This window comes from Oncorhynchus gorbuscha, linkage group LG06 (genome assembly GCF_021184085.1).
Source record: "Oncorhynchus gorbuscha isolate QuinsamMale2020 ecotype Even-year linkage group LG06, OgorEven_v1.0, whole genome shotgun sequence".
Lineage (NCBI taxonomy): Eukaryota > Metazoa > Chordata > Actinopteri > Salmoniformes > Salmonidae > Oncorhynchus > Oncorhynchus gorbuscha.
The window spans coordinates 34,070,478-34,080,077 of NC_060178.1; positions in this window are offsets into that span (position 1 = coordinate 34,070,478).

The window sequence follows — 9,600 nt, forward strand, 5'->3', positions numbered from 1 at the left end:
CATCAAGGGGTTATAATGTTTTTTGGGGTTTGCCAACTTTTACCACCGCTTCATTAGGAACTTCCGCGCCGTCGTGGAACTCGTAGGTTGGTTTGGTCTCCAGCAGCCGACGAGGCCTTTCGTCTCCTCAAGGGGCGTTTCACCTCCGACCTCTTGCTAAAACACCCAGATCCCATGCTACCTTTTGTGGTTGAGGTGGTGGGTGTGGGAGCGGTTGTTACAAAGATGGGGACCCACTAAAATTGTATCCCTGCGCTTTTTTTCTCCAAGAAACTGTCCCCTGCAGATAGGAATTACGTCTGCGATCAGGAGCTCTTGGCGGTGAGATTGGAATGAGTGGAGACACTGGCTGGATGGTGTCAAGGAACCATTCGTCATCCTCACCGACCATCGGAACCTTGAGTATATACGGCCAGTGAGGAGATTGAATCTGCACCAAGCCAGGTGGGCCCTCTTCACCAGGTTCGACTTCACACTTATCTAAAAATATTAGGATGAGCAATGTCTGCGTGGCATTGACTAATATAGAATACAGTATATGACATGACTAAAGCAGTATGTAAACATGTACATCAAATCAAATCAAATTGTATTTGTCACATACACATGTTTAGCAGATGTTAATGCGAGTGTAGCGAAATGCTTGTGCTTCTAGTTCCGACAATGCAGTAATAACCAACAAGTAATCTAACCTAACAATTCCAAAACTACTACCTTATAGACACAAGTGTAAGGGGATAAATAATATGTACATAAAGATATATGAATAAGTGATGGTACAGAGCGGCATAGCAAGATACAGTAGATGGTTTGAGTGCAGTATATACATATGAGTATGTAAACAAAGTGGCATAGTTAAAGTGGCTGGTGATACATGTATTACATACAGATGCAGTAGATGATATAGAGTACAGTATATACGTATACATATGAGATGAATAATGTAGGGTATGTAAACATTATATTAGGTAGCATTGTTTAACCTCTTGCTCCTACCTGGCACGCAGGCATCCCATCTAGAGCTCTGGAAATGCAAATGCACTACGCTAAATGCTAATAGTATTAGTTAAAACTCAAACGTTCATTAAAATACACATGCAGGGTATTGAATTAAAGCTACACTCGTTGTGAATCCAGGCAACAAGTCAGATTTTTAAAATGCTTTTCGGCGAAAGCATGAGAAGCTATTATCTGATAGCATGTAACACCCCAAAAGACCCGCAGGGGACGTAAACAAAATAATTAGCATAGTCGGCACTACACAAACCGCACAAATAAAATATAAAACATTCATTACCTTTGACCATCTTCTTTGTTGGCACTCCTAGATGTCCCATAATCACTATTGGGTCTTTTTTTTATTAAATCGGTCCATATATAGCCTAGATATCGATCTATGAAGACTGTGTGATAAACGGAAAAAATAGCGTTTCATAACGTAACGTCATTTTTTAAAATTCAAAAAGTCGACGATAAACTTTCACAAAACACTTCGAAATACTTTTGTAATGCAACTTTAGGTATTAGTAAACGTTAATAAGTGATCAAATTAATCACGAGACGAAGTGTTTTCTATAGGGGTCCGTCTTGAAATACTGTCCGTGTATTTCTCAACCAAAATATCCGGTCGGAGACCTGAAGAAAAAGCCTGTCTCTTGTTCGTTTGACCAAGAAACAAAGAATTGGCAAATGACAAGACTGTTGACATCGTGTGGAAGCTGTAGGTACTGCAACCTCAGCCCTATTTAATGTCTTTCGCCCATAACAATGGGTTGAAGCGGCGGATGGATATATTTTCCACTTTCAGTGATCAGATTTTCCTGCACTTTTCAATGAAACGCACGTTCTGTTAAAGTCACAGCCGTGATTTAACCAGTTTTATAAACATCTGAGTGTTTTCTATCCACACATACTAATCATATGCATATACTATATTCCTGGCATGAGTAGCAGGGCGCTGAAATGTTGCGCGATTTTTAACAGAATGTTCGAAAAAGTAGAGGGTCGACTGAAGAGGTTAAAGTGGCTAGTGATATATTTTACATCATTTCCTATCAATTCCCATTATTAAAGTGGCTGGAGTTGAGTCAGTGTATTGGCAGCAGCCACTCAATGTTAGTGGTGGCTGTTTAACAGTCTGATGGCCTTGAGATAGAAGCTGTTTTTCAGTCTCTCGGTCCCAGCTTTGATGCACCTGTACTGACCTCGCCTTCAGGATGATAGTGGGGTGAACAGGCACTGGCTCGGTGGTTGTTGTCCTTGATGATCTTTATGGCCTTCCTGTGACATCGGGTGGTGTAGGTGTCCTGGAGGGCAGGTAGTTTGTCCCCAGTGATGCGTTGTGCAGACCTCACTACCCTCTGGAGAGCCTTATGGTTGTGGGTGGAGCAGTTGCCGATACAGCCCGACAGAATGCTCTCGATTGTGCATCTGTAGAAGTTTGTGAGTGCTTTTGGTGACAAGCCGAATTTCTTCAGCCTCCTGAGGTTGAAGAGACGCTGCTGCGCCTTCTTCACGATGCTGTCTGTGTGGGTGGACCAATTCAGTTTGTCTGTGATGTGTACGCCGAGGAACTTAACTTACTACCCTCTCCACTACTGTTCCATCGATGTGGATAGGGGGATGTTCCCTCTGCTGTTTCCTGAAGTCCACAATCATCTCCTTAGTTTTGTTGAGGTGTGAGGTTATTTTCCTGACACCACACTCTGAGGGCACTCACCTCCTCCCTGTAGGCCGTCTCGTTGTTGTTGGTAATCAAGCCTACCACTGTTGTGTCGTCCGCAAACTTGATGATTGAGTTGGAGGCGTGCGTGGCCACGCAGTCGTGGGTGAACAGGGAGTACAGGAGAGGGCTCAGAACGCACCCTTGTGGGGCCCCAGTGTTGAGGATCAGCGGGGTGGAGATGTTGTTGCCTACCCTCACCACCTGGGGGCGGCCCGTCAGGAAGTCCAGTACCCAGTTGCACAGGGCGGGGTCGAGACCCAGGTCTCGAGCTTGATGACGAGCTTGGAGGGTACTATGGTGTTGAATGCCGAGCTGTAGTCGATGAACAGCATTCTCACATAGGTATTCCTCTTGTCCAGATGGGTTAGGGCAGTGTGCAGTGTGGTTGAGATTGCATAATCTGTGGACCTATTTGGGCGGTAAGCAAATTGGAGTGGGTCTAGGGTGTCAGGTAGGGTGGAGGTGATATGGTCCTTGACTAGTCTCTCAAAGAACTTCATGATGACAGAAGTGAGTGGTACGGGGTGGTAGTCGTTTAGCTGTTACCTTAGCTTTCTTGGGAACAGGAACAATGGTGGCCCTCTTGAAGCATGTGGGAACAACAGACTGGGATAGGGATTGATTGAATATGTCCGTAAACACACCAGCCAGCTGGTCTGCGCGGCTGGGGATGCAGTCTGGGCCTGCAGCCTTGTGAGGGTTCACACTTTTAAATGTTTTCCTCACCTCGGCTGCAGTGAAGGAGAGTCCGCATGTTTTGGTTGCGGGCCGTGTCATTGGCACTGTATTGTCCTCAAAGCGGTAAAAAAAGTTATTTAGTCTGCCTGGGAGCAAGACATCCTGGTCCGTGACGGGGCTTGTTTGCTTTTTGTAACCCGTGATTGACTGGAGACCCTGCCACATACCTCTTGTGTCTGAGCCGTTGAATTGAGATTCTACTTTGTCTCTATACTGACGCTTAACTTGTTTGATTGCCTTGCAGAGGGAATAGTTACACTGTTTGTATTCGGTCATGTTTCCGGTCACCTTGCCCTGATTAAAAGCAGTGGTTCACGCTTTCAGTTTCACGGTTGCTATGGGAATGAATAATAATAATAATAATATATGCATTTGCCATCAATCCTTACAGTCATGTTGCTATGGGTGGTGGGAATGACATCTTCAAAGCACGTTCTAATGAATTCGCTCACCGAATCAGCGTATTCGTCAATGTTGTTGTCTGACGCAATACGAAACATATCCCAGTCCACGTGATGGAAGCAGTCTTGGAGTGTGGAATCAGATTGGTCGGACCAGCGTTGAACAGACCTCAGCGTGGGAGCTTCTTGTTTTAGTTTCTGTCTGGTGGCAGAAACTAAAATGTAGTCGTGGTCAGCTTTTCCGAAAGGAGAGCGGGGCAGGGCCTTATATGTGTCGCGGAAGTTAGAATAGCAATGATCCAATGTTTTTCCAGCCCTGGTTGCGCAATCGATATGCTGATACAATTTAGGGAGTCTTGTTTTCAGATTAGCCTTGTTAAAATCCCCAGCCACAATGAATGCAGCCTCCGGATATATGGATTCCAGTTTGCAAAGAGTCAAATTAAGTTTGTTCAGAGCCATCGATGTGTCTGCTTGGGGGGGAATATATATGGCTGTGATTATAATCGAAGAGAATTCCCTTGGTAGAGGATGCGGTCGACATTTGGTTGTGAGGAATTCTAAATCAGGTGGACTTGAGTTCCTGTATGTTGTTGTGGCCACACAACAACATACAGGAATTAAAGGTACAGGTATTAAATTGACTAATGTTGCATTATTAATGTGACCAGTGATTCCATGTCTATTATATAGGGCAGCAGGGTTGAGTAACGGGGTGGTAGCCGGCTAGTTCCCTTACCATGAGACCACAAAATGTGTTCCAGACTGTAGACATTTATTGGCCTGCTAGTTGTACCCGTTTAGTTTGTCAGACAGTGAAAAGGATAGATATGGTAATGTGTAATTGCTATGTATACATAAAATACAAAACGCCTCCTGTTACATTCCTGATCATGACTCTGGAACACGATCATAGTGAAAACGGGTTAGTTGGTGCTCTGACAGTGTCTGTGTTTCTGATGTCAAAGGGGCAGACTCCATTTAGAAACCACTCGGGTGACTCATGGTCTGGATGGACTGAATCTGATTAGGGAGAAAAGCAGTTGATAGGAGAGGTCTGGTTTCCACAGGAGATTATGATTATGATCCACACACACATTCATTGGTCACCAGATCTGAACAGAAAATTCAAGATTCAACCCTTGTCCTGTCAACCCTGTTAACCATTCTAGCTGTGTGCCTACTTGCCTATCAGGTCTGCATTCACTGATCCAGATACAGTAACCTCGACATTAGCACACTAACACACTATAACAAGTCTCTGACGCATCACCATGCCCACACAGACTCACTAACCCACAAAAAAAATCATAATTTGCACATATCATGGCATATTTATAAGGTGCCAGATTACATTTAAACCAAGTACTTTTCTGCATATCTAAGCATACCTCTTGAACTGTCTGTATCTTCCTGACTGGTGGTTCTTAACAAAATAAATCTGTGTAAAAGTTTGAAAGGAATGTGAGTCTTATTCAGTACATTTAGTAATTGCTTGTTTTTTTTAAAGTCTTGCGACCTTGCCAGCAGGCATGCTAGCTAAGATAGTTAGACAAGCTACTGTAAATGGATTGATAGCCTGAAATGGCTTGGTAGCTACAGTAGTTATGAGGTTGAGAGAGGGACCTACAGCTGGCTAGCTAAAGTCAATTTCATAAAATTACTAGGTGGCTAGTATTACAGAGAAACAACAAAACACTGTTTTATTTATGAATCAATAAGTAATCAATAGGCTACATAGCTGGGTCTAATTAATTTACAAAAATACCTCCTGTGAGTCCTGCCCATCACCGACAGCTGAAATCAAATCATACACTGTGTGTGTGTCACTCTACACTCTCTCTCCTCCACCACTGACGATACTATCTGTACGCACTACTAGAGTATCTAGCATCCTGCCTAGCATATCTTTGCTCCGTGGTGCACCTTGGAAGGAATCACTTACTAGGGAGAATGGGGTGGGGGGCTACTCTTTGCCTGGTCCAGTCAGTGTGCCCTTTCCGCAAAATACTTTTTATAAATAATTATGATAAAACATGGGCTTAAAAAAGTTTAGTAAATAATTTAACATCTGAAAAAAAATTAAAACATGGGGATGACATCTCTGGTACCGAACTCTTCCTCTCATTGGAAGAGAACAAAAACAGACCATTTCAATGCTGTAGAATATATTCGTCTTAAATCATTAGGATCATTTCACCATTGCTGGTGATGTTTGTTTTTAGTGGATGGATGGGGTGTTTATATGTGTTTGTGATATTTGTTAGTGGATGCATCAATAATGAGTATGTGACAGAGTAGCAGAGTGCTTTGTGGGGCTTTGGATGCATGGATAATCTCTATTCCCCTCTTTCTCACTCTGTTCTCTCTATCCCCCTGATTCCTCTCCTCTCTGTGTCTTAGCAGCTGCTGGCAGGATAGGAGCCATGCAGGCCTGGTCATTAAGGAGTAATGTTACTAATGTCATCACACTCAGTCCCCTAGGCTGTAGCCTTGCATCTCTGGAGCTCTGGAGGCCTGCAGCTCTGGATCCCTGCTCAGGGAGGAGAGGAACTGCAGTTCCATTGAAACATCTCATACTGATTGTGTTTCAGATGACTATTTTTAGATTATAATAAAGTTTACACAATTTGATTGGGATGCATTTGTGCGTCTGCATATGTATATGATTGTTTTCTGTTGTGTTTTGTGTGGACAGGCGGAAGTGTAGTTCTTGCCAACATGGATCTGAACAAACCAAATGTACTGTTTGTTCTTGTCTTTCATCTGTCACAAATTATTCATTGCTTTTTACTGTCAGTGTTTAAACCAAAACTTTTTTCTGAGCATTCATGAGAAAGTTCTAGAGTCACAGCGTTATCTGATATTAATGACCTTCATGTGCGTGTTTGTGTGTGTGTGTGTGTGTGTGTGTGTGTGTGTGTGTGTGTGTGTGTGTGTGTGTGTGTGTGTGTGTGTGTGTTACAGCCTATGTCTGTGACAAGGACAGAATATTCCAGTAGCCAAGGGAGGAAGAATCTGGGTAATTCCACAGTAACAGAGACTCAGAAGTTCAACAAACCATACTTTATGCAAAATTATTTTTTATTTCCACTGAGAACAATTGACAGAAACACATTTACTGGAAGAACTATTATTATTATTATTATTATTAACTGTGCGGATGCAAAGTTTGGTAACATAATTCCAGCTATGACATGACACCTTGACTTTAAACAAATATATTTTGGTTATTGAACTACAGTAAGTGTAGTGGATTTACATCCGGTAACAGAATTATGATAACAGAATTACATCATGGGTCTCTGATCTGTACTATACATAAATGCATAATTATGGATATTAATATTATTATCTTAATTGTGATGTATGTGATGTATGGATATTATTCTACAAATGGACTATTACTGTAATGAGCTCCGCTCACAAGACCATATTTGGTGGTCCAGACCAGGATTTCCATTAGGAAAATGTGGATCCTTACATTGTGACTGGGAAGACAAACTTACCGGCCATTTGAGAAATTTACCAGACTCATATGCATTGGGTGCATAACCATTAGGGTTGTCACGACTTCCACCGAAGTCGGTCCCTCTCCTTGTTCGGGTGGCTTTCGGCGGTCGACGTCACCGGCCTTCTAGCCATCGCCGATCCACTTTTCATTTTCCATTTGTTTTGTCTTACACACCTAGTTTCAATTCCCCAATTACATGTTCATTATTTAACCCTCTGTTTTCCCCATGGTTTTTGTGCGTGATTGTTTTATGTATGTTCGGTCCGTTATTGTGGGCTCGGTGTTTACGACATGTTATTGGAATATTTGAGTAAAGTTACTTGTGTTACTCATCTCTGCTGTCCTGCGCCTGACTCCTCTGCACCAGCTACACCCAGACCATTACAAGGGTGTTCACCCAAGGTGCTCAGAATGACAGAAATCTATGGTAATGCATTTTAACAAGGACATGCAACTCATGTAATGAAGCAGCCAATAAAACGTCATTTTCAAAACTATTGCCAAAATGCCATTTGTGGGAAAACACCATTCTAAACAGCTGACCTGATAGCGGTCTCATATGTGACAGAGATGGAAAGAGGGGTATTCTAAAGATGCAACAACTAGAATGGGTTGTTACTGTAATTTGACTACAAACCAATGGAACAGGAGAGAAATGTCATAGTGGTAGGTCCAATAAGGAAGTAAATGGAAATCAATTTGCCAAAATTATATAATTACTTCCGGCTATAGCAAAATAAAATAATTAAAAATTCTTCATCAGAAAGCACGACTGAAACTCTAGGCTCATCCAGTGGCTAGGCTATCCATTCACATCAGAATGTAGACAATGCAATGACAGTATTAATCATGATATGTAACAAGGACAAACATCCTTACGATAAGTTACTGCCACCACTATTACACAGAAACAGTATCACATAAATGGGAAATTCAATGCAACAAGGTATTTACGTGAATCTGAGTGTAGTCTTGTTCAGTTGAGTTTTCGTGATGACGGTGTAAAGTTCGTCATTACGGGTAGACCAAGCTTGATTTTGGTTCATCATACTTTATTTAAATGTGAACCAGCAAACAAAACAATACAATAAACAATGAACAAAAAGCTTCGTCGTGCAAAATACATGCAAACAAACAAAGACAAGATCCCACAACAGAAGGTGGGAAAAAGGGCTGCCTAAGTATGATCCCCAATCAGAGACAACGATAGACAGCTGCCTCTGATTGGGAACCATACTAGGCCAACAAAGAAAAAGAAAACATAGATATACAAAAACTAGAGTACCCACCCTAATCACACCCTGACCTAACCAAAATATAGAGAATAAACAGGGATCTCTAAGGTCAGGGCGTGATGGACGGAGTGGTAGACAGAGAAAGGTCTAGGGTTCCTGGCCCAGGCGTTGGAGCTTATGGTTGAAGGAATCAACTCCCTCGTCGGGGCTCACGCATAGGGTCGCCGTTCTTTCTCGGTTCAGTTCTCAATTTGTTCAGTCCAAAGAGACAAAGCCTGTTAAGGCACAGGTTGCAATATAATGCTGGTTCGGGTACCCTTTTGGGAGCGATAAAACTCAGAGGTTCGTTGTGACTGAGCAGAGATTCTCAAGTTATTCTTCTGTTTGAGAAGGATGGTGCAAGTCAACATTGTGTAGGTTTCTCACAGAGACATATTGGTTTCCAAGGAGATAGATAATATAATAATAATAATAATATATGCCATTTAGCAGACGCTTTTATCCAAAGCGACTTACAGTCATGTGTGAATACATTCTACGTATGGGTGGTCCCGGGGATCGAACCCACTACCCTGGCGTTACAAGCGCCATGCTCTACCAACTGAGCTACACAGAGCTACACTCTGTCCATTGGCCTGGCCTCGCCCGCTGTACCTGATCGCATTGTTTGGTGTACGAGTCTCACGAGTCTCAATATTGGGCATGCCAATATTGGGACAAAACCTGAAATTGTCTCACAAGTAGAATGTTAAAATGTGTTTTGAAAAAATAAATATGTAGTCTGTAGAGTGCAAATATGATAACATCCATACATTTTATGTTACAGTGAAAGACCTATTACTCTTTTAATAACATGGAAAAAGAGAAGAAAAGTAACAATGCATACTCACGTTACAGTGCCTTTGGAAAGTATTAAGACCTCTTGACTTTTTCCACATTTTGTTACGCTACAGCCTTATTCTAAAGTTGATTAAATAACAAAACATC